Raw genomic sequence first — 26688 nt, 5'->3', positions numbered from 1 at the left:
ACTTCAGTGTCCTTTATTTTTTCTTTCATTTTTTTTTTCTTTCCAGTGGCTCCTGGCAATTTGACTTGAGTCAATTAGCACTCTCCCAAATAATACCTGCACATGGTTCGTGTGTTATCATGTGCTATGGACATTCTTAATTACAATTGGGTCTGATTTCCTGTTTCAGAGGATGAAAGAATTTAACGGTATGGACAGACACACAAGGACTCATTTAATGCTTTCTGCCTCAATATCCTCCATTGGTTCTGAACACAATTAATTTGCTAGTATAGATGTAGCTTAAAGCTACTGGTACACTGTGTTGGGTACACAGATTTTTATTTGCAATGACTTACCTGGCAGGTTCTAAGCAAATCTTTCCCTGTGATCTTCTTTGGATCTGATCCTAAGAAACTTGCCCAAATATACCCAAGATGTTCATTTGTAGATAAAAGAAGTGAAGACAGGTTAGACTGAGATGAAGCCCTACTTTTTAATGAAGAAATTGTCTGTCTCTTTGTTTTTTAGTAAAAAGTGTGCAGGAAAAGAAAAACTTCACTTAATAGATGGTCATTGGAAAATTATTTCATACTAAAAAGACTAGTAAAACAATTAACAATATAAATTTTTCTGAAAGAAGCAAAAGAACCATTCAGAAGATGAAGAACAGGTGGAGGTTCAGAGCAGATTTAAGAAAAAATTTCGTAATCAGACAGCAGTAATATGGAGAATTTGAAGACTATACATGAATGTGATAAGAAAATGATGAAAAGTTTGGAGGACTGCAAGTTAATGTTGGTTTTCCAAAACAGGGTGATGTGTTTAACTTTGATATTTTGAAAAAAATGGACAAAGGATGATGGAAAAGCTGTATGGGAGTAGGCTACAGCTGTCAAGACAAAGAGATAACAAATATATAGACCAGAGTATTGGCTGGAAGAATAGGAACAGGAGAGATATTTTACACTGAAGAATGAGTGACAAGGCTTTGACAGAGCTAGCTGAATACTGGAAGTCTTGAATTAGAGCACAAATAAACAAGAGCTATTATAAGTGTGCTTTCCTTGAGACAAAAGTCTTCCATGCATGGTGGTAGTGTCAGTGAGTTCTGTCAGTCCCTCTGTGTGTGTATGTGTATGTCAATCACCTAGTGAACAAATGCAGATTTTTAATTCGGAAAGTACTAGATTTTAAATCTGTCTTTCTTATGCATGTACGCAAAACCATGTATATATAGACATTCTGTAAAGCACTTCTATCACAGTAGCAATTTTTCTTGACATGTGATTTTCTCGGTATAAAAGAGAAAGAGGGCTAAATGAAATTTTGGCAACGCAGTCTATGAAAACAAATTACTCAATTAGTTTAGTTACTAATCTATTTTGTGCCAATTTAATTTTCATAGTGTCAAGTTTATTGCAAAACTTGAATTCTAATGTTTGCTGCTTCTTCCTCTTTTTTCTTTTCCTTTTTTTTTTTTTTTTTTTTGTTTGTTTGTTTTGTTAGGTGTAGAATGTTTTCCCTCATGGAATTAAAGGGGAAACCCCCCCACAACTAAAACCAACACAACACCAGTGTATGATGGAAACATTTGCATGGAATTCTATGTTGTTAAAATAAATGAACTCTAGGTTTCTGTTTAGATTGTTGGTCTTCACTTCCATGCCTCTTTTGTCTAGCCACTTCTTATAGGTTGAAGATTATTTCATTTCTGCGATTCTGTTCTGTAGCTTTACCAGAAGACTCCATTCGTGGCTTAGGGTCTCATTCTGCCACTTGCTAAACAAATATGCAACAGTCAGTTCCCACTTTAAAAATGTGTGAGCAATGCATGAAGATCCAAACAAACTGATCCCCAAAACAGAGAAAAAAGGCCAAGAAAGTATGAGACGATTCAGGTTAGGTCCTTACAGATGTAGGCAGGACCTCTCATGGCGTAACTTCTATACCATTTCACCTAGGCCTCACAGCAAGTTTCAGCAGAAGGTGTAAAGAATGACAATGGGGTGGCTTTGCGGCTGTTTACAAGGAATCCCTTATATAGCCAGAGGTACACAGAATCAGTTATGAAAGTACTTATTTGACATATTAGGGCATGGCTGGAAAGGTAGCCATTTTAATTTGAGTGGAAAGGGAAGTAACATTTCAATGCTTTCAGACAGGCAATAAATTAGAGGGAAAAAATATACAGAGATGTGGAGGAGAAAGACAGCCTAATTAAGAGCTACAAAGAAAAGAGTGACATGGTGTAACTGCTGTCCAGTAGTATGGTCATCACAGATTTGAATTCCATATAACCCTTTAGTCAGGTCTTATTTGGAATCAGATGGGCTAATATAAATTTCTTTTATACAGGCTTTCTACAGGCTTAAATCCTCATACATAAGCACTGGAAAATATGCTTTCTGGTGCATAGCCAGCTCTTTTTTTTTTCCTAATTAACAAATGTAAATTACTTGACTTAACAAAGAATATTTTATTTGAGGGAGAAAAGGAAAACATAAGAAAGTTCGTAAGCAGGCCAACATACATACAGCTCCTAACTGCTAACTATTTCATGGTCCTGTTTTCTAACAAGGCAACTCCTGAGTCAGCTGTTTTTTTCTGTGCTTCTGCAGTAACATGTAGCTCACAGTTGGGATTGACCAGTCTTGCTGGGTAGTAAATCCTTACCACTGACCTTATGGTGATGTGACCTACTTTGTTCTTAGTGACAACTTACCACTTCTTGTTATGCTGCCTGCTCACCATTTTTTTCCACTTGTTGTTTTGCTAGCAGCTTTACTACACATTCCCAGTGTTTATAAATTCTGATAAGAATCCAGGAAGAATTAAAAAACAAGTCTCGTTACATACAAATTACTCTTAAACAAACTTCCTTTCAATTTACAGATACCTCTTAAAGTTACAGTCTTTAAGAAAACATTTTCCTGAAGTCTTTTGTCTTTTTTATTTATTTTTTTTTAATAAAGGCCATAACTTTTGTACCCTGCTACAGAAAGCTATTGTCTTAGGTTAGCTGTCCACTCTGCATACATTTAATTGGCCATCATTCCTGTACACTGTTATGATGTTATGATCAGATTACATGATGGTATTAGCAGATATAGTTTCCAAACATAAATAATATATGCAAACAAATAAGTTGCAGGCTGCCTGTTGGAGCATTTAATTTGTCTCCTTTCCTTCCACTAGATGTCAATAGAGTGCTCTTCCTTTTTGTGCTCCCCTACCACTTGAAAATAAAAAATAGCAAGGATTGTTTTTTTTTCTTTAGCCCTTAGCCACAAAGCTTACCTCCCCATAGATCCCTGAAAGGGTATACCAAAGAGAATATGGAACAAGAGGTCTGTCGCTAAGGCAGAGAATAATTTTTGTTTACCGAATAAAGATTAGGCTCTGTGGGTGCTGAATTGAAATAAAATTTCTTTTAAATAGGGCCCTGAGAAATCAATTGTAACCAGCAGTTAATGACCAGTTTGCTAACAGCTTGAGGGAAAGCCAAAGGCAGTTAAAACTCCAGCAAATTAGTTAACTGTGTTAATGAATGATGTTGCAGGGATTATTGCTATCATGAACTGTAACCAATCAGGTTTACCCTTGTATCTAAGAAAAAGTTTGCAAGTAAGAATATTTTATGAATGCAGCTCTGTACTTCCAATTTTAGTTAATATGATAATCTGAGTGTTCCATGATCCTAAAATCTACTTCCAGTTCCCAGGCAAATATAAGCATGTTGCACATAAAAATAAATATTTCATGATAAAATGTGGTCATATGAAATAATGACATTGCTTGAGGCATCAGAAAGCTTATCATGATTTTTAGGAAGACCATACAAATAAAGAGGACTACCTGTGGCTGTATTCACTGTTGTATTCTTCCTAGTGATGCAAAGTTGTAAATTTGAGCAATTCATGACTGTTTTCTTGATTCAGTTATGAAAATTTCACTGCATGTATTACTTCTGTTTACACAGTGCTTTGCTGAGCACTGCATCTCCACTCTCAAGTGCAGTAATTGCCTCCCAGTCATTGGTGATGTTCATACCATCCGGGAGATTTGTGAACTGTTGCTCTTGCAACTGGGTCTGCTGCATGGTTTCTAGAGGAAGAAAATGTAACCCTCCATGGGTTTGGCTTTTTATGTTTGTTTGTTTTAAGTCTGAAAGTGGACCTTAACAAAAGTCTTTCCTCTTACTGGTGGTTTGCAGTGTCAATGTCTTTGTGCAAGAAATATGGACAGTAGTCTAGACGTATCTATCAACAGAGTTAGTATAGGTTTACATTACAAAATATATCCATATTTTCAAGTAGGTTTGGCATATCTTTTGGTTTGGGTCCTAGAATCCTAGTGGATGCTGTTGCATGTACGGTACTCATGAGTTCCCAGTATTGCAATGCAGAAGGAAGGTGGATGCAGAGGAAAAGAAAATCAACACAGTATACCAATCCCTTCACCTATCATAGAAGTGAGCTAGCTGCATCATTTGGGAACACTCTTTCAGTGACAGTAAACGCATTTCAGATATAGCTGTTGCCTGTGATTTTGAAGCCACATGAAAGTGATTCACGGACTGATCCTTGACCCCAAAGATGCAGGGCACAAACTGGCTTACTGTCACACTGTGAAACCTATTTGTCTACAAACTATTTTCAGACTCTCTGTTGATTATGCACCTCTGGGACCTCCTCTGGACCCAGAGGTTGCACTTGTGGTCCAAAGCCATTATTATATTATATTATATTATATTATATTATATTATATTATATTATATTATATTATATTATATTATATTATATTATATTATATTATATTATATTATATTATATTATATCATATCATATCATATCATATCATATCATATCATATCATATCATATCATATTATATTATATATATTATATTATATTATATTATATTATATTATATTATATTATATTATATTATATTATATTATATTATATTATAATGTCATTGCGTGTCATTATGTTATGTTATATTATGTTATGCTGTATCATCTCATCTCACCTCATCTCATCTCATCTCATCTCATCTCATCTCATCTCATCTCATATCATATCATACCATATCATATCATATCATATAATTTATTTACTTATTATCCCCCAGGTCATAGCTTCAGAAATAATGTGAATGGTGCTTTTCAGTGTGTCTTTTAGGGTACTTGTTACCTGTACTGGCATGTTGCAGGAGAGCACAGGAGAGTGCAAAACCTTTAGGATGTTGCTGGAATACTGTGTGGGACAAAGGAAGTCACCCCTGTGCATTCACATCCATAGTGCCTGTTGAGAGCAGTTTTTAGAGTGGTCAGTGTCCTGAGTTGTGTCTGAGTATGCTCCAGGAGATACCCAGATGGAGAATGCGTGTATAAGCGACCTAACAATTAGGCAAACTGAGTAATATAGAGTTACAGTCTTTGATATTGTTGCCTGGCTCTCTCTTTATTTAGCAACATAGATGTAGGTACATTCAGTCTGGCCTTGAACAAGTTCACAGTTCTGCTGATTATGTAGCTTACTTCTGACTTAAAATTACAGATATGGATTAAAACTGAAATCTTAAAGAATGGAAAACAACAGCATAATTATTGTAGAGATGCTCTTGGTGCTTTCACTAATTGGTTTTTAGACTCCAAATCCATATTAAAGCAAAGTGATCAGCACTGGCACTTAAGACCTCCTGCCACTTAATGTGTTTTATGAATTACAAAGGAGAGAGGATAATTCAGATCAGTATTAGCCTTGGTAAATACATGCTTGCAAAATGTCATGTGAACTCTAAGTGAGCAATGATAACTAGGCCCCAAATGGGGTGGGGGTGTAAGTAGGTTATATAATTTGTTGGCAGACAGTGGGTTTCTTTCCTTAGCAGGAAAAACATAGTTTGTGGCCATAGCTCATAAATTGTGAAGAAATAGCATTACTGGATTATGAAATGAACACTAAAGAGATGTTAAATAGTTTAGAACAGAACAAAGAAAATTGAAGTAACAACATTTGTGTTGGTCACCAACCTCACCATTTGTGACTCTTTTAGCATAGTTATTCATTGCTATTTTTCCACCATGCTATGTATTTCCTCATACTTTTTCAAGGTGCTTAATTATACTGATATCTGGTAGATATCTCTTTGATTTCTTGATTGATGCCAAAACTGATCTTTTATCACTTGCAGTGCTCTAAATCACCTTAATTCCTTCTTTTGTTTCTAGTTTGTTCAAAGGTCTACTACACTTCTCATAGGTTTCTTAGTTCTGCTAGGGTTAAACATGTTTTCTTGTTTGTTTCTTGTTGGTGTGTTTTTTCCCGTCAAACATTTCAAATGTTTGAAGAATAATTAGGAGACTGTAGGAAGCAAGACATGCTAAATAAATTTAGAATATAAATGATAAACAAAAAATATTTACAATGTAGGATATAGTTTGGCCCTGATTATTTCTTCTTGTGGGAGAATATAGCTTTTAATCTTAAGAGAATTATCCATAACCCAATCTCAGGCTCAATTTTCTTTTCCCAATAAATTGAGAAGTAAAAAGAATAGAAACAGCTGTTGAAATAAGCCAATGAATTACCTCTTAAAAGATTTTTTTTTTTAATAATTAAAACTGATTTGTCATAGTTTATAATGCACTTATACTAACTTGTAGGTCATATATTATGTAAAGATCTTAGGAAGAATTTGGGCTTTAGTGGGAAAATAGAATTCAGTATTAGTATAACTGAGGCAAATTTTCCATGCATTTAAACTGGAATAAAACCAAACTAAGGCATTCTTCCAGTGTTATGCTAGTAACACCAGGCAGGCTGAAAGCAGAGTTATCCCTACTAATCTAGTATCTCATAATAATAAAAGACAGAATATTTAACAAGATAGATAAAAAACAGAACTACATATTTATTTATCTGTAAAATGAAAAAATATTGAAATGAAATTTTCCTGGAAGATAAACTTGTATTTCTTTAGACTCTAATATTAATATATGTAATTAATATTTATTAATTATAATTAACAATATATTAATATATATTGTGTAACTACAGTAGTATGTTCAGAGTTCGAAGTCACACTTATATTAAAATCTCCTGTTCTAAAAAATAAATTTTTCTTAAGAGTGAAAAAACCAAATGATTTCTTAGAATAGTAGAATATTTTTAGTCATCTGAACAATAGCTTTTGGTTTAAAAATTATTGGTACTTTCACAACATTTACTGTTATATAAAGAACTTATTCTATTTTAGGCTATAATTTGATTCAGCTTAAAAAGTTTAAATAGTACTACCTTTAGTCATGAAATTGTGTATTGCATTGTGGGGTTGTTTTTTTTTTAATTTCTTTGTTTGTTTTTTTAATTAAATAAAGCTTTTTTCCTTTAAGGACTTAACTAACGTTCATTCATTTATTTAAGCTTTAATTGAAAAGATACCTACACAATAAAATTAAAATATACTACAGATTGTGTTCTAAAATAATCCAAGGAATTATTTCTGTGTGTATTTCAGAAGAATGTGGTGGGTTTTTTCTTCTAGTAAATATCTTCTGAGAATTTTTATCATTCTGAATATTTGCTTTAGACTGAATGGTTTATTTTCACTGATAATGACAGATCTTATCTCTTTTTTGTTCTCCTCAGAATTTGATCTTCTGTTATTAATTTTAAGGTGTACAATTTCAGAGGTAAGATTTCCAGAAAACTCCTTTGTTACCTACTGGTTGGATGTCTTCCAAATTGTATGTGATACTAATTCAAGCATTCAGTCTGTTGAAATAAGCGCAGCCTTAGAGTTTGTTCAAGTAATTACCTGCAGTGTTCTTACTTGAATCACAGAAACAGGTCAAAACATTTTAAGAATGGAGGTTAACTTTACTGAATGAAGTATTTGTGTGGGCTTTTTCAAATTATATTTCTATGCCTGCACTTGTACTTCAAAATGCTTGTTCACTGCTTTATTCCCCTCCAATTAATAATTTTAAGTAAAAATAACCAAACAAAAGAAAGCCATTTCAATTTGGCATGTTCTAAAGATCAGTATAGTTAAATGCCAAAAACTTAGATTCTCTAATATAAATGTGATGCTTTCTGCCAGCAGAAGGAGGGGCTGGACTGAAGAGAAGCTGTGGAAGGTGAAAAGTGAGGGAGGGGAAGGAGGAATAGGAGTGGAAGTGATAAAGTGAGAGGATGTTGGATTAGTGTCAATTCAGCGGAAGTCAAAAGACAGACACATTGATTTCCAAGGCAATTGCATCAGACCCATTGTCTGATGCTACTGCATTTTTTATATTTAGCGAGTGGGAGTTACAGCCAAATTTTCAAGCTGCTGAATTTGATGCTAAAAATTTCATCTCATTTTCTGAAATTCCTTGGTTTTGTCTGAATGCATAATTCAGACACTCTGACCGGCTGTGCTCCTAGCATAGAGCAAATTGTAGATATCCTCACTGAAGGCTGTTGGGGAGGAAAACAACTATGTATTTCCAATGAAGTAGTCCTCTTCTGATTGGCTAAGTCTTGCAGCTATAGGTCACTATTACCTTGCAGGTGTCAGCTTGCTGCTCTGGCTGGTACAGAGGAAAAGAGCTACAGCTCTCACCTCCAGCTCTACCAAATGGGGCTTACTGGGATGGAGGTACTGGAGGCCACTTAGAATATAGAGGTGCCATGTTGGATATCTTCAAGTCTGTACTATATGGTGTGAAAAATGGGATATCTGGTTCAGTTAAGATGTAGCATAATAATAATATAATTTCAAATTTTCTACAGAAAATTGTCAGTTCAGGTTTTTTGCCATAATTTGTTATTGTTTACAATTGTTACTTTCAAGTCTCCCTTTTTCAGATCTTACCCTGCCAGAAATGCCTCAGTTTAAGCCTCGCCCTCCCACACTCCCCACATCTGTAGTCCTGCCTCTCTCTCCTTTGAACCAACAGAAGGCGGCATTTGAGACATTTCAGGTTGAAGAGAGAGCAGCCATTATATTCTTCTGTTCTTTCACTTGTATTTGTTGTGATTTTTAACTCAAATTTGTAATGATTTTTGTTCTTAAAGAATTTAAAAAAGTTTATCTACATTTATTGATTAAATGAAATGTTAATAAGCCTAGTTATGACTTAGTCTGTACTATTAGTTCTGTTGACTTCAGCAGGGCTTCTTATCTGAATAAGGGCTATTGCATTTTGAATATTAGGAAGGTTATCTTGCAAGTAAAAGGGAAAGAAATACTGTAGCTTTGCTTCTGTAGAAAAGGTAATAGCTCTAAGAAGCTTTTTATGGGGCCTTAGATGCTGAGAACAACAATACAGAATATAAACTATGCAGTGGAAAGAAGTTTCCATGCTGCAGGCTGAAAAAGATCTCGATGAAATCTGTTGTGGATACAGTAATTATTATAATTATTTACCAGGCTTCATCTGTGCAGTAATTTTCTCTGTGTTTTGTGACAGAAGACACAAACCCAGGACTGTCAGAATTCTATAAAACTCTTTTACCGTTTGGTACATTTCAACATAAGAAAGACAATAATTCTGCACATGCCTAGGTTCAGATGATAAATTGGATATGAAAGGAAAGCTGTGAATCAGTGAGCTATGAATATGTGTGTCTGTCTGTAAATTTATCATGTATATCCTTAAGCATATAATAGTTTGATCAAAAGAATAATGTACTTGTAAATCAGATAACTGGATTACCTGTGTTCTCAATGGAAATTTTAAATCTCATATAAAGAAACATTGTTTCACCCAATCCAGGTCCTATTTCATTTAAGCAGTTTTACTCTGGGAATACTCGGGGTGCATACATAGGAGTTTTTCATATGCTGTTTGTATTTATATTTTTCACAGCAAGAAAATGGCTTGTTTTGTATGACTAGTAATTTGATTTCACTCACACAGGCATTTCTGTGAACAGGAGCTGAAATTCTGTCCCAGTCAGGAAGTTTCTGAGTGTCTGTTGTCAGCAGCTGAATATTTTGAACTCCAACTGATGTGGCATCTCAGCAGCATGCGAGAACAACTCATTGCCTCATAAAATAAGGCTTTAACCAGAGAAAATATAGCAACACGTTAGCTTGATAGTTAAAGCTGTCTCTAGGGCAGTGAAAGATACAGAGTTAAATTGTTTCAGGAAATGGAGTAACTTTACCGAGGACACATTCTGACCTTTTTACTCTTCTTTAAGAGGCCACTGCCCTTATACCAGCTGCTACCACCGTAACCTGTGTGGAAATTCGTTGTGCTTGGGGTTTGAAGACAATGTCTATTCAACAAGCAGAGAAACACATGTGTTTTGGTTTCCAAGGTCATCTAGTTACACTGATCACCACAACCAGAGACAAAAGCAGAACATACAACTGTAGGCATGCAGGACATTTTCAGGTGAAAAATAAACATACCGTATGAATGAAAGCAGCTCAAGGGATAGATCTTTCATATTTGCCTGCAGGGGAATTCTTAATGATAATATTGGATTGTTTGTCAAGCTTTAGTAAATCTGATTTTTATTAAAAAATCTGGGCATGTGGAGAAACACAGATTTATGGACCTTGAAGAGTCTGAAGTGGAATAGCAAGTTCTTGTGAAGAAGTAGCTCTTGTGGGGTGCAGATGAGAAGGGATTTTCAGCACTTCATTTAATACAGATATTTTCAGTTTACACCTAAAACTCAGTTTAGCAGCTTAGATTCCTTACAGGACCATGGGTGGTTAAGTTCTTATTAATTTTGATTCACTAAGAACCTAGCTAACTAAATAAATCTCTTCTACCATAGTTTTCTTTCTTTGCTTATTGGTATGTCTCAATATCTGTAAGCAAAGTATAACATAGTTTCTCATGGATATACCCATTTGGGCAAGCTGAGGCTACAGCCCATTCATTCTAGCAGTTGTTGAAAATATACAAATATAATGAAGTTTGATTTCTTTCATTGAACTTCTTTAGGTGTTGAATTCGTTCAGTTTGAACTTTAAATAAAAAAGATAATTTTTCTCTTCATTAGCTGGAAGTACTACGGTGACATACAGATCTTCTTTTGCAATAATCTGCGTTTACCAGTATGTTTATACCAACTATCTATAAATTATTTGAGTTAGAATTGTTGTGCATCTTGTACAACTCGTATGATTTATCAGTAGTTTCAATTTTACTTAGAGCATTGCAGTATTCCTTCAGCACATGCTTACAGCTGATTAGAAGAATTAATGCTCAGAAATGGGATTCATGCTACAATGTTGATGTGCCATGCCTTCTACAATAACTTGTGTTAGGCTCTCCCACAAAGGCCTGGTGTTAATCCTTATGTTAGAGGCAATCAAGCTCAGATACATATGTACTTTGTATTTCAGGGAATATGAAGAAATGTTTTCCCAAGAGACCAACATTTGAAGTCAATACTTACCCCATTGGATAATAAATTGTGTTATTCACCTCACCAAAGTTCAGTATTTCCTCAGTGGACTGATAAGATAAAAGTGATCTTGTCTAAAGTCTGAGGCGTATCAAATGTGGATATTCTTATTTCTACTAATGTTTCACAGAAGTTAATTGCAATATTCTTGGATAACTTGACAGCTGGTTATGACACAAGGAAGTAATGTTAAAATGTAGACTTTCTGTGTAACAATTTGTATAGTTTATGGTGTTAATGTATGGTGTTCATAAGTTAGTATATAAGAATATATAGGTTAGTGTAATTTCATTTTAGTGGAGCTGAATTAATGAATAGCACTTAAAGTTAAATTTTTTATCAGCACTCAATTAGACTATACATCTCATCTCACATATGCACACATGCAAAGAAACAATCATACAGGAAATACTTCTATTTTTAATTAATCTTAAAGACTGAGAGTACTGCAATGCACTGAAGTTGGAATATAAGAAACCTAAGAAAAAGGAAATAAAGATGCAGAATTTTGTTAGAATTGATCATGAGCTGTATATGTTGTCACTTCATTAACTTAGCTAATGGTGGAAGCTATCATGTACACAAAAAGAGAAGACTTTTATAAACACATAAATAAAGGAAGTCTAGACTTTTGCTACTTCTCAAAGAATTAAAGAATATGGATGAAAATGCTGCTGTTATCCAAAGAGTCCTCCTATGGAAATGAGAAACTGTGCAACCTTTCTGTACTGTAGAAATTCTCCCTCTGTACTGACCCTGTGTGCTTTGGAAAGTCTTATTTCCAGCATGTCTGTTCCAGTCAGAAGGCACCAAAAGACTTTTTTGTTATTTAGCTGGATAAAACAAGAAGAAATAATGTTTGCATGTAACCACAGCTTCCCAAACTTTTTTTTTTTACACATTTGTTTTTATTTCTGTCTTATTAGACAGGAAAATAACAACACAGAATCATCTCACTGTAAAATACCAAATTGTTCTTTAGCAAAACCAATAAAAATGCAATGCTATTTGATGGAATCAAGTAATTTAACTGTAAATCCTCATCCCATTATCCAGCTCTCTTTTAATTAAATAGGTTCCCCAAATGACTTTAAAATTAATAAATATTTTACTAGTTCTTTGCACCTACAGCCTTTGCAATCAAAGCTTGTTTCAGAAAGACAAACACTTCCTAAAAAGAACTACAGCTTAATAGTGGAATATGGCTGACATTGTATCACATACTGTGCAGCAATTTCAGTAGGGAAAAAACAGGGTTGGGAATGCAGGTAGCAAATTAGATTGATGTGTTGTCCTCGACATACTGGCATTTTCATTTCTGAGGCCTACCAAGTCCAAAATAAAACCATTTTTTATTGTTGTTCAAAATCTCAGGAGAAATGAGTTCAGGTGGTCTCAGACCAGTTTTTCATGTACAAGAGGACACATCAAAAAGCTGTCTTGTGTTGATAGTAATTCATCACTCCTGTCTCTGAAAAGCCATGGGATTACAAGCATGGAGAAAAAAAAAATACTGCTAACCACATTTTTTCCACCAACTATATCTCTCCGGCCCATTTTGTATGAATATTTGAGCAGACATGTCAAGGGAGGGAATGAAGATCATGTCTTCATGATTATCAAGGACTTTTTTTTAATTCACCCTTCGTACTCCTTGCCTCTGACTGAATCTCAATATGATGAAACAAAATCTCAAAGTATGGAAAGCAAAACAATGGAAGCTCTAACTCAAAGATGAACAAGTAGTGAAATAAAGAACACTGATGAGATGTTAAAAATGTAATCAAGCTGCATGTCACTGTGTACAGTTTAATTCTTTCAATCTCCTAAATGACCTTGGGAAAATTAGAACACCTGAAAATTTTGCATCTTCAATAAGTCTTTTCCCTCAGGTTTAACAAAGGAGGCAGAACAGAGATTACTGATATGATTATGTTCAAGTTAAAAGATTTCTCTGAGGAATATCTGTATTAAGAACACTGTTCAGTTTTTAACGGTGTCGGGGACATGCTTTTGGAAATGCCACAATGTCACACCACAATGTTCAAAATTGTTTTCAGTGGTTGTTTCTATCCTTCCTATTTTTTCAGTCCTCCAGAACCCATCTCATAATATTCCAGTGAGGGGAGGGAGTTCCATCATCATGATGGCAGGAAAAAGAAAGACCTGTGCTATTCATGTTTCCCTAAAGCTCTGTTAGTCAAAACCAGAATGCAATCTAACTGACTGAAAATACTCAGCTGGATGACTACATCAGATTATTGAAAAGAAATTTGACTAGGCAGTCAATGTTTGTCAGTAGTATCTTCCTAACACTGCTAAAGTTGGGGGAGTGTGAATTTCTGCCACTTTGTATGCTTTCTTTGGGTCATACAAGAGACTAGCATAGATAGGAACAGGATAGAGCTGGTGTAAGAGGGAGGGAAGGTATAAGACAATGAAGAAAATGCTATTTTATTCAAGAACACGTTCTGTTCCATTGGAATGTCATAACCACTGTAGATGGTACAATAATTAGTCCCCATTAACTAACACTGAAATGGTTGGTTTAAATAACAATTCATTATAATATCTGTTGGAGGAAATAATAAAACAAATTTTAAAATAAAGAAAACTCTACAGCAAACCTTGTTTATTTTGACAATCGATGATGTTTAGAAACAGTGCAATTTCATTTTATATTGGACCATATGTGAAATGAAGTAATTAATAGCCTATTCACTAAATATTCTTTCCAATAACCATGATACAGGCAGACATTCTAAATCATATATTTACATGACAAAATTTGAGGTTGCTCCAATCATGTTAAATAGGAAAGAAATTAATGTTTAGTCTGCATTAACACTGGCAGAGAAAGTAGCTGTAATTTGGAGGATCTGTACCATGTGACTTTCATTTTTTAATATTTATGTATAATTTGGATGTACATCAAGAAAGAATATGAATACTCCAGTTTCTTAGTGAACTGGATATACTGTGACAATAAGAACCAGTCAAAGAATCCATTTATTGCTGTAATTTGGTAACTTAATAGAAATATATATATATATATATATAAGTGTATTATATGTAAATTATTCTAGTAGAGATATTTTCAATAGATCTACTTGTATTACACTCTTATCTTTTAGACTGTTTGGATATGGTCATGAACCTGACAGACCCAGCAGTTATGTTTGCAGTTGGCTTTTATTGACAGAATTCTCAAGACAGTCACGATTTCTGAGCAATTTAACTGTGTTTGATTTTCAGAACCGACATGAAAAGCTTTTACTTTAGAGTAAAGCATTAGAGATGCGTGCAGAACACAAAATCCTGATATAACTGATGTGGCTTTTGAAAACCCACAATAGGCCTAAATCAAGCTATAACTTCAGTTGATGATAGTATAGGGATATTGACTGGTTAAATTTCAGCTTGCTGCCTTTATTGTCATTAAAATTATTCTTAAAATTAATATAATTAATTATTAACAGTATTAACCAACGTGATCTGTACCAAAACTAAATTCTCATCTTCTGTCTCTCCTCTGACGGTCTTTCTGTTAATCTTTTCTGTGCTCTGGTTTACTTTGCAGCCCACATACAGACAACATACTATACACTGTAACTGAATCAGCAGAGAACTGCAACGCTTTGAGCAAGAAATAATAGCCAGGAGTCAGAGGGCAAAAATGGGATCTAAATTAAGTCGGCTTTGTCGCTGAAACCTGTGTGTTTGTATGACTCACCAAAAACTCTCTACCAAGCAGGTAGGAATTCTCTTACTTGCATTTGTTAAAGAAAGCACCTGGACCCTACTTGGGTTCCATTGTTCTAGTTTCTAAATAACATACATAATTTCTCAAAGAAAAAAAAAAATTATTCACAGAAAGAATATTAAAGCAAAAACTTGTCATAGATAACATTTTCTGCATGAAGTTAATAACACAGCAATAATGTGACTGGACCTGCTACATAAAAATGAACTGTTCTCAGATAGACAAATGTGCTCCCATAAATTGATGTCATTTCACCTGCAACAGTAAATAATGACTAGTGTTAACTAAATTAAGAATTATAGCTTGTTTTGCTCATTATCTGTATTTTAGCATTGCTGGACCATGAGCAATGATTTTCAAGAGGGGAAAAGAAGGTGGTGGTTTGTAGGAAAGCAAGCTTAATAGTTTCTTTTTCTCTGTCTATCAAAATATATTTGATCTTATGTTTGTGACATGATCATTCACAATAAACATAATATGCTGTTGTTGTATCAATATGCATACTGTTGCAGGGAACAAATCAGGATATTAAGAAGGTATTTTAAACTGCAAATCTCCACAGCAGAATGAGAGATGAAGATACTAGTAACAGTGGGAGGAGCAAGAATATTTTGTTAAGGAAAGAAATCTGTTCAGTAATCAGGCTTCTAATTAAAATGTACCAGCCCCTTCAGACTCTGTACACCAAGAATCCTTCATAAACAGGACATCTATCCTGGCTGTAATGCCATTTTCATTTTTAAAACATTTTTAGCTCAGTTTTCTGTAGAAAAAATAAAGTGAAATGCTTGATTTTGGATCAAGACATTGTTCAGCAGGTGCAGTGTGGTGCAGTGTAGGTTTTTTTTCCGGACTTTTCAGGATTCATTTGTACTCATGCAACATTCTCCAAGGAAAAAAGTTAGAAAGGAAAATACTATTTCATTGAACAAGATTAGTTAAAACTATGTATCACGACTATCAAAGAGAATTGATAAGAACTGTTCAGCCAAAATATCTGGCCCATAGAGAAGAACAAGCTTATGAGTCATTTGAGTAATAACTCTCTTGAGGCCTGTGGCCACACATGGGACACAATTAATGTCCAAGTGACCAGAGTCAAAATATTTCATTGTGCCCTTTGATCTTGTTCTTATAGAAAATGAAATGCCTATTGATGTATTAGCATTGCACATAAGATGGAAAAACCAGACTTTATATTTTATAAAATATAATCCTGGAAAAAAAAAAAAAAGAAAAAGGGGGTGATGAAATTATGATTCTACACCATGCTACAGTGAAGTTCTGCAGTATCACAAAAATAACTAACCTTAAGAGCAGTCCATCTCAAAAAGCATGAAATTAGGCAAAAATGCTAGAAGCCCTATGTGGATGAACTAGGAGCTCCTAACAAAAGTAAAACATATGAAGGGACTATACAGAAAGCAGAAGCAGGGATGGTAAACTGACAGGAATCTAGCATGCAGAGGTGATGTTAGGAAAGCCAAAGCTCATCTGGAATTAAATCTGACAAGGGATGTCAAAGGCAAGAAAAAGGGCTTCTAAAAGCACATAACAGAATGAGTACTAGGGAAAATGTGGGCCTGCTGCTTCATGAGGCAATGGCACTGGTGACACAGGATATGCAAAGGACTTAATGTACTGAATGCTTTCTTTGCCACAGGACTAGAAAGGCTGACCTTAAGAGATCTAAGATCTCAGAGACCAGGGGGAAAAACTGGAGGAAGGAAGACTTAGGGTAGAAGAGAATCAGGTCAGGGAATACTTAAGAAAACTGGACACGCATAAATCCATGCCTCTGATGGGATGTACCCACAAGTGCTGAAGGAGTTGGCTGATGTCATTGAGAAACCACTCAAAAATCTCTGAAAGATCACAGAGGGAGATTGGGAGAAGTGCTTGAGAGCTGCAGGAAAGCAAATACCACTTCATAAAGGGCAAAGAGCCCAGAAAACTACAGGCCGGGAAAACTTATCTCATTCCCTGGGAATGTAAAGAAACAACTAATCCTGGGAATCATTTCCAGGCACACCAAAGACAAGAAAATAATCAGAAGTAGTCTACAAGGCTTCACCTTGGTAGACTAGGGGAGGACAACGGATACTGTCTACCTTGACCTTAGTAAGGCTTTCAACATTGTATACCATAAGATCCTTGTAAAGGTGCTGATGAAGTGTGGGCTGGATGAGCAGAGAGTGAGGTGGATTGAAAACTACCTGAATAGCTGGGCCCAGAGAATGGTTGTCACTGCAACAAAGTCTAGTTGGAAACCAGTAACTAGTGCTGTACCCCAGGGTTCAATACTTAGAAGAGAATAGAATACACTATTTCAGTTGGAAGGAACTTACAAAAATTATCTAGTCCAACTACCTGACCAATTCAGGGATGACCAAGTTATGGATGTTATCAGGGATATTGTCCAAATGCCTCTTAAACACTGACAGGCTTGGGGCGTTGACCACCTCTCTAGGAAGCCTGTTCCAGTGTTTGACCACACTCCAGGTAAAGAAATGCTTCTGGATGTCAGGTCTAAACTTTCCCTGACACAGCTTTGAGTCGTTCCTATGTGTCCTATAACTAGATACCAGGGAGAAGAGCTCAGCACCTCTCTCTCCACTTCCCCTCCCCAGGAAGCTGTAGAGAGCAATGAGGTTACCCCTCAGCCTCCTTTTCTGCAAACTAGACAAGCTCAAAGTTCTTAGTCATTCCTCATAAGACATTCCTTCCAGCCCTTTCACCAGCTTTGTTGCGCTTCTCTGGATGCATTCAAGGACCTTCACATCCTTTTTAAACTGTGAGGTCCAGAACGGCACACAGTACTCAAGATGAGGCCGCACCAGTGATGAATAAAATCACCTCTTTGTGTGGTTACATTGTGTTTGATGAGCCCCAGGATGTGGTTTGCCTCTTTGGCTGCCAGGCCACTGCTGCTCATACTGAGCCTGCTGTTGACCAGCCCACCCACATCCCTTTCTGCAGGGCTGCTTTCCAGCCACTCCTGTCCTAATTTATACTTGTGCCTCATATTACTCAATTCTAGGTGTAGAATCCAGCATTTTGGTTTTTTATACTTAATCCCAATAGTCATAGCCCAGTACTCCAATTTATCTAGATCGCTCTGCCAGTCATCTTGTCCCTCAGGAGAGTCAACATCACCTTCCAGTTTGGTATCATCAGCAGACTTGCTGATGGTGCATTCAACTCCCACATCCAGATAGTCGATAAATACATTGAACAGAACTGGCCCTAGAATTGGACCCTGAGGAATATTTCTGGTGACAGGTCAGCAGCCAGAGGCAGCCCCATTAACTACAGTGATTTTAGATCTGCCCTTTAGCCAGTTCTTCACTCAGTGCACTGTGAACCCACTCATTCCACAGTTGGACAGCTTGTCCAGAAGGATGCTGTGAGGGACAGTATCAAAAGCCTTATTGAAATCCCGAAAAAATATGTTCACCTCTTTCCTGTTATCCACTGCGTGGGTGAGCTTTTCATAGAACAATATTAAATTAGTTACACAGGAATTTCGCTTTGTGAACTTCATCCAGTCCTGTTCAGCATCTTCGTTAATGATCTGGATAATGAGTCAGGGTGTACTCAGCAAGTTTGCTGATGATGCCAAACGAAGGAGTGGCTGATACACTGGAAGGTTGTTTTGCCATTCGGAGGGACCTCAACAAGCTGGAGAAATGGGCCAACAGGAATTTTATGAAGTTCAACATGGAGAAGTGCAAAGTCCTGACCTGGGGATGAACAACCCCGTGCACCAATATGTGTTGGGCGCCAAATGGCTAGGCAGCAGATTCGTAGAAAAAGCCTTTTGGGACCTGGTAAATAGCAAGTTGAACAGGAGTCAGGAGTGCGCCCTTGCCAGAAAGAAGGCTGACAGTTTCCTGGGTTGCATTAAGCAAAATATTGCCAGCAGGCTGTGGGAAGTGATCCTTATGCTCTACTCAGTGCTGCTGAGGTCACACCTGGAGTAATGTCCCAGTACGAAAGTGTCATGGACATATTGGAGAGATTCCAACAAAGGGTCACAAAGATAATGAAGTAGCTGAATCATCTCTTTTAGGAGGAAACACTGAGAGAGCTGGGACTGTTCAAACTAGAGGAGAGAAGGCTCAGGTAAAACTGGTATATAAATACCTGAAGGGAGAGTGCAAATAGGACAGAAGGGAGTGTGCAAATAGGACAGAGCCAGGCTCTTCTCAGTAACACCCAGTGAGAGGAACAGAAGCAATGAACACAAACTGAAACACAGGAGGTTCCTTCTGAACATCAGAAAATGCTCTTTCACTGTGGGGGTGACTAGGGACTGACACAGGTTATCTAGGGATGTGGAGTCTTCATCCTTGGAGATATTCAAAACCCATCTGGACATGGTGCTGGGTAATTAACTCTACATGGCCATGCCTGAGCAGGAGGGTTGGACTATAAGACATTGAAACATCCCTTCCAACCTTAACTTTTTCTGTGGTTTCATGAAAACCCTTTGCGGTATATTTGTATAGTGCATTAATAGGTCAGGCAAATTGATGACCTGTGAGAATAGCTTCTGCACCCTGTAAGTTTCCTATTAAAAAGTTCTTTCTGTTTTTAACTTTGGGTTATAAAACACCTTAAAACACTTGATTTACCAACATAAAACCCTGTTAGAATTGTTTCAGAGAAGTCTTGAATCTTGCCATTCTACATTGTCAAAAGACTTTAGGAACCAACAAGACCTTTTCAAAGCTAATCCATCTCTTTATAGTGAGTGAGATTAAAGAACACATGGTCTGTTCACATCTGCTTCATTCTGCGAGCAAGTATGTTGCAATCAGTAGCAGCTAAGGACAGCAGAGGAGTCGTACTGAGAGGCCTGATAAATGATAGTTGTGCTAATGTCCTTGGTGGCATATATTGTATGGCCCCTGGAAGACAAATAAATGATCAACATGATTTAACTGCACAGCTGGAAATATTTTTAAAAAGTTTTAAAACATGGTTCACTGTGAAAAGAATGGTGTTGCTGAAAGTACCCCTCAGAAGTTAACCTGACCTGCTATTTGAAGCCTTTGCCTTTTGAAGAACAGAGCATGCAGAAGAGCAGGAAGTCTTTCTATAGTGCTGGCTTTTTTTGTCTCCCTATACAGTTATGACACATACAGTATAAGGTATGTAGAAGATGAGTTTTGAACTACTGGTGCATACCTTGTGGTCATATTAGCCTAGGAACCTTTCTGTGCAAAGATCAAGTGACCAGGGGCAACAGTGAAGAAAAAGGTATGAATCACCATCATCACAACCTCACCATAATTTTTAAGCTCAAAAACATTTTCTAGGAAGTCATGTTGCTCTGGCAGTCAGATAGACTAAAAGATCTAATAAGGTATGTGTTTCCATTTCAGATCTTATCAACAGGTCAGTTAAATCAGAAATTGCCTTTCAGCTTAAAAGAGCAGATCATTTCAAAAATCACACTGCTGTCAAGGGTACCAGATTTACAGGTTTATTTATGGACAGCCACAGTTAAAATAATTGACCTTGTTCATTTGAATCTCTTTCTTTTCATGTGGGTGCTATTTTCACAATAAAGTAGGGGAAAAAAAGGAAAAAAACAGTGGAAACAAAACACTGCTTTTAAATCTGAGACTGTCCACAGTTTCAGTTGATGCTGTTTCAAGTGAACACAAATATTGGTGCTTATACTATGTTTGACTCTTTTCTAATTTGGGTGTGTAATTGCACTTTGAAGTGTTATTTCATCACTACCTGAAAAGAGACCTTGATTTTCCTTACAAGACATTTATTTTCATTTCTTATCAAATGCATTTATTAAAAGATACTTCTTGTGTATTATAGAAACAAATACTAGCTGTAACAGGTCTTCTCTATATAGACAGTTTCCTGCAAACCATTTAGTTCTAACTGCCTTTCCTCTCAAATGGGCCATAGATCAGAAGCATATACCTTAATGCTTATTAGTTTGCACATTTCCAAGAGTTTGTGGTAAGTTTACTCCTACGTTATTGTCTGGTTTTCCTTGGTGTCCAGTGGTTGAAATAATGACTTGGCAATAGTTTCATTTTTGTACACTGATGAAAAATTCACACTCTACATTTTTTTTTCATTGCTTGTGTGAATTCAGTAAAAACTATGTTTTCAATCTTTCTTTTCACGCTGAAATCCTAAAAAAAATACATTGCAAGGTCATAGGCAGCTGCAAAGAAAAGGTGAGACAGCTAGTGGCTATTTAGCGTATAGCTTTTAATGATCTGCTGCTCCTAAGATTTCCAGTTCACAGACTTTTACTCTTTAAAATAAGTAATTAATTGCTGAAAGTATGAATGATCTCCGTATTTTTTCCTTTTACTAATGCATATTAAATAGCTTATTTTTATTTACATAGTTCCCATACTGGTCTAGCTAATACATCTGATTTATATCTGAGATGTCATTTGTGATTACTCGTTCTGCACTAATTGGATTCCAGAGGCCTCTATTGGTCAATCACTTCTTCCATATGTCATCTTCCAAAAAGTCTTAAGTATGTGATTCCCCAGCTGGTCAGGAGATTCTAAATGCTTTTGCTAAACTGCCATATTAATGAGAAAGAAATCAAAATGTTGAAACAGGAGGTTACTTTGGTCTATTTTACAAGATACTATCACAGAGCATTTATTTTTTTATTTCTTCTATATTCTTTCTAAGGATACAAAAAAAAGGGAAAGAAATAGATTATCTAGTTTTTAATATTAGATTCATTTTAGATACAGTCAACAATGTTTCTGTGTCTTGCTTTGAATATACTGTGAACATAGCTGGTATTATATATTGTATTATAGAGCCAAATAATTTTTAATATTTTTTTTAAAAATTTACACTAGTAAAATTACTAGGCTCACATTGTTTGAGTAACTTAAGGTCCCCAATGATTCAGAAGCTATTTAAGGTATATTTTATTATTCTGCAGTTTAACAAATTAACATTATTAAGCTTTTGTGTGACTCCATCTTTTGAAACTCTTACCAGAAAGTCAATGTCTATTAGCATTTGTACAAATTAGGCTACTGCTGCTGTAAAGAGTAAACCATTATGAATTTTCTCATTGCTAATGCAATATGCTTGGCTTCTGGGGTATTACTATTCTTGCTTCTGTGACTGTGATCTGTCTGCTTTATGCTCACAGCAAGTCAAATTTTGAAGTCCTTGCTCTGGCATGGAATGTATTGCAGTCACTGGGAGATTTTCCAGAATGCCAACTTAATGATTTATACAACAGTATTGCTTAGTTCAAAGGATTTAAATTTCTGCTCAGACACAGTTATATAGATAATATTGATCTAGTATGTGGATATTGCTTTTCTGACATTAGAATTTGATCCTGATTGTCTCCTTCTGAAACTCAGAAAATTCTCTGCTATAAAGTTTACAGATATTTAAATTCCAATCTGATTAGATGGATCTTAGTGAAGCTTCCTGAATTCATCTAAGTAAGCAGACCATTATCACCATGCTAACTTGGACTTTTTAAATCAGCATATTTGAATTTTCTCCATTTAGACAGTCACTACAGTCTAGCTCTTTTTTTGTGTTCTGATAAAACAAAAAGATGGGTGTCTTCTGGTATATCCCTTTGAAGCAAAACTAGGCTGCTCCTTAAATCTAACCATATTTGGAACAGAATTGTGCCTAACAAATCTATTACATTTTTTTTTAGGAATGAGTGTATATGCAGATAAATTAATCTAATGTGGTTGAAAATTAAAACTGACAAAGTTTTCAGGAGGGTTTTAGACATAAAGGCTTTTAAGAAGACAAAGTTGTTTAGGAATGTTACTCCTGTGGTGAAAAGATAGGAAGCAAAGGCTAAGGATACATGACTAGCTTTCACATTGGAAATTTCACCTGAGAAATTTCTGTTGAAACTTGTGCTTTTACTTTATTCATAAATTAGGTAGGAAAAAAACCCCAACAAATGCAAAACCAGGCAATAGTGAGATAACAAAGTCTGCTGAGGATAAAAGCTTATTCACGTAGTAACAGATGAAGGGCTGCAGAACTATCTTGTGATACTAATTGACTTGATGATACAAGCAAGACATTTTTTATGCTGAGGGTTGTGAGACACTGGAACAAATTGGCCAGAACTCGTTGATGCCCCATCACTGGAATTGTGCAAAGTCAGTTTGGATGAGTCTTTGAGCAACCTAATCTAGTGAAAGATGTCCTTATCCATGGCAGGGTGGTTGGACTAGGTGATCTTGAAATGTCCCTTCCAACGCAGACCATTCTATGATTTTATGATTAAGAAAGGAAATTCGGTATCAACAAAGGCAAACTACTACAGGAAGAAGTAGCATTACTATATAGATTAAAAGTTACCCTGTCTTAATCTAGATTTGTATAACGGCAGTCTGTTTGTGAAGAAGTTTTTTGGATGTTTTTCATAATGAATCAGAAAAAATAAGAACAGAGAAGACATGAATTATTTCATTCTAAAGCAGATATCTAAAATGGGTATGGAAAAATAATTTTTTCTTCCTCCTAAAGCAGCTTGATATTGGTTTGGTTGTTGAATATTATAATATACACTTGCATTATTGACACAAGGTTTTAAGCATATGTTAATATGTATTCAAAAGCTACCACCTCTTGGCTGAGGCATGGTACCTGATTAAGTGACCTCTGTAAGCATTTTGCAAATGCCAAGTTAGACTGATTGGTATAAATCACCTTCCCAGATTTTGTCTCAGCCGAAAAAAGGTAACTTACAACTGAAGTGCAGTGAAGTCTTAAACTATGTTAACATGTTTGCTTGCAAAGATGTGGTCATAATCTTCTTTTTAACCTCCTCTGTATAACACATCTGCTTTAGTTTATTTAATTTAAATACTTATTTTCTGTGTGATGGTATCACAAACCCCTGGAGTAGCAGTCTCTTAAAGACCAGATGGCTCAAACCAGCTGAAAACAAGAACATCTATGCAAAATATCTGCCTAAATGAAGTAACCAAGATGCCTGCAGAAAAAAAGCTTCCTTTATTATGTTTTCTCCCTCTTACTTCATCAAGAAAACACTCAAGATGCTGATTTATGAACAGGTCTTGCTCTAGGGCATTCATGGAAATCAGAACCTGGGCTTGAAGTTAGCCCCATTCAGAAAGGACCTCTTCTGGAGGCAAAATCAACCTTCCTGACTAGTTTTCTTAAATTCTGTAATGATAATAAGTAACATCACTGGCATCTCAAAAAATTTCATGGCTTACAAAGGCAGGTCCCATACATACAACAGGCTCTTCATTGCTGTGGCTTCAGTCAGGTAGTAAACACCAATAAAGTAACACATCATTCAAACCAAACCAAACCACTTGATAAAAGGGAACAATGATGACTGAGACTTAGTCTGAAAATGTAGTTTCCAGAGGAAAAAATAAAAAAAAAACCCTTCCATTAATTTGACCTATTAACTTTAAATGCACTCCTAAAGAAAAAAAATGACCAAGGGGAAACAGCTGTTTTTACATCTATCTTCAAACACTCTTTAAAGTACTCAACAAGAGAAAATTGCCAAAATGCCAATGAAATTTAACGTAGATAAATATATCATGAGGTACACAGAAAATAAAATATTCTGATTTCATACGACAAATACTGGTCTCTGAGCTGAACGTTACCACATAGGAGCAAGACTGCTGAGCTATAGTCAGTTCAGTACTAGTTAGTGACCAAAAAAATTACCCGAGTCTTTGTATATGTTAGAAAACAAAGAAAGAACATAATTGTTTCACTGTATGGATTTACATGATTTATTTGAACTTTAACTACTGAATGTAATTCTGAGTAAGAACTACAGCTTGGAAAAAATCTAGAAGAACTTGGAAAGAGTTCAAGAAAGGGTGGTAAGGATGGACAAAGTACGTAGCTGCTTCCTTTGGAGACATAGCTGAGTCTTCTAGACCTTCTTAAGCTGGCCGACAATCTGGACATGTGACAGAAGCCTGTAAAACTAGAGCACAAATAGGGTGAGAAGTGTTACATGAGCTGTTTTATGGGATCAAGACAGCTGCAGAGGGCAGAAGCAAGGACAATGGATCTATTCCCCCCCCCCCCCCCCCCCCCCCGCCCCCCCTTATGCTATGTTTCACATACAAGTATAGCAAAAACATAACAACCTGTAAATGGTTTGAAACCTTACATCAGTGATTAAGGCTCACCAATTGACCAAATGGAACAAATCATGAGCTGAGTGCTGATTTTACAACGGGAAAATTGGGATCCTGGCAGATAGCTCTTCTCTCTCTCTCTCTCTCCAGGTCTACACTTTTATGTAGTGTTAGTGCCTGTGTGTTAATGCTCACTAGTTTCTGCACGTACATGGCCAACACATGGTGGACCATATCAGGATATGCATTTTTGACAAAGCTGTATAATCACCCTAGCTTCTACTTTTCAAAGCTTCTACATCAACAGCAGCTTCATTTAAATGAACTATTAACATCCCATAAAAGTCCTATATATCATCAGAAAAGATTTTCCATTGCTACTACTATGAGCTAAACAAGTTTAGAACTGTAAATGTATCTTATTAAGTCAAGTGCTTTTAAATACTTTCCTTAACAACTTTTTTTCACTACTACAGTAAACAGAACAAACAGAACAATGGGCTAAGTGGGCCATTAGTCTAATGCAATAGAGATGTTCTTATTTCATATTAAGTTTACCTAAAACTAGACTGATAAAAAAAAAATAAATATAAAAAAATTCCAGACTTCCAGACTTCCTATCTATGCCAGAACTTTGGAGAGCACCAGAGTAACTTGACCCTTTCAGCATTCATAAAGTAATAACACATTTGGCTTGACTTACATTTCCATTTAACAGATATTTCTTTCAGTTTGGATCATTAGTTTTATGTCTCCTACAGAATGTTTCCAGAATAGTGTAAATGTTTTGAGTGTACCAGGCCTCACCACATTAAAGGAAAATTAAAGACGAATGAAAAGATGAAAATTTAAATTAGACAGAGCAGTCATGTCTTGCCATCTTTTTCCTAACTGCGGCAGTGATAATGAGTAATATCATCATTGACTTCAGTTCCAGAGTTTCCTGCCTTCTTTGCCAGTGATACTAACATGCTAATTAGCAGTTTTATGTCCAACTTTTTGTTATATTCCCTTCTTTTTAATTTCTTCTTTTTTTGTAAGGATCTTAATTAATGTTAAAAATGTTAACTCTTTTATATTCCAGTATTTAGTTAGTATATTAACATTTCTAAGTGAAAAAAAGTAATGCAAACTTAGCAATTCTGGAAAAAACCCACCCAAAATATTCTGAGGAAAAAGGTTGTAACTGGAACTTCTTGAAGTCTTTTTAAGGTTTTCAATGAGGTGAAAAGAGAAAAATAGTGAAAATACTTTTTATGCAAATAAAATTCCAAAACTGTCATGACTGGAAAATGAAGATATAATTGTCTTACATTTAGATCATCTATGGATGTATTTTCATTCTTGATGTGTAGATTTTATTCATTTTATTC

General features: G+C 35.7%; 1 long non-coding RNA gene across 1 annotated transcript in view; it reads left to right on the top strand.

The window, feature by feature from the left end:
* The window catches only part of LOC129784398 (uncharacterized), a 57510-nt gene that overhangs the window by 15445 nt on the left and 15377 nt on the right, over positions 1–26688 (top strand). Inside the window, exons 2-3 of the long non-coding RNA XR_008747086.1 lie at positions 7637–7680; positions 14985–15158. This is a non-coding gene — a long non-coding RNA (uncharacterized LOC129784398). The remainder of the gene's footprint in view (positions 1–7636; positions 7681–14984; positions 15159–26688) is intronic.

The sequence above is a fragment of the Falco peregrinus genome, chromosome 4 (genome assembly GCF_023634155.1).
Source record: "Falco peregrinus isolate bFalPer1 chromosome 4, bFalPer1.pri, whole genome shotgun sequence".
Taxonomy (NCBI): domain Eukaryota; kingdom Metazoa; phylum Chordata; class Aves; order Falconiformes; family Falconidae; genus Falco; species Falco peregrinus.
The sequence above is the reverse complement of the archived record's forward strand: the minus strand, read 5'-3'. Positions and strand labels throughout refer to the sequence as shown.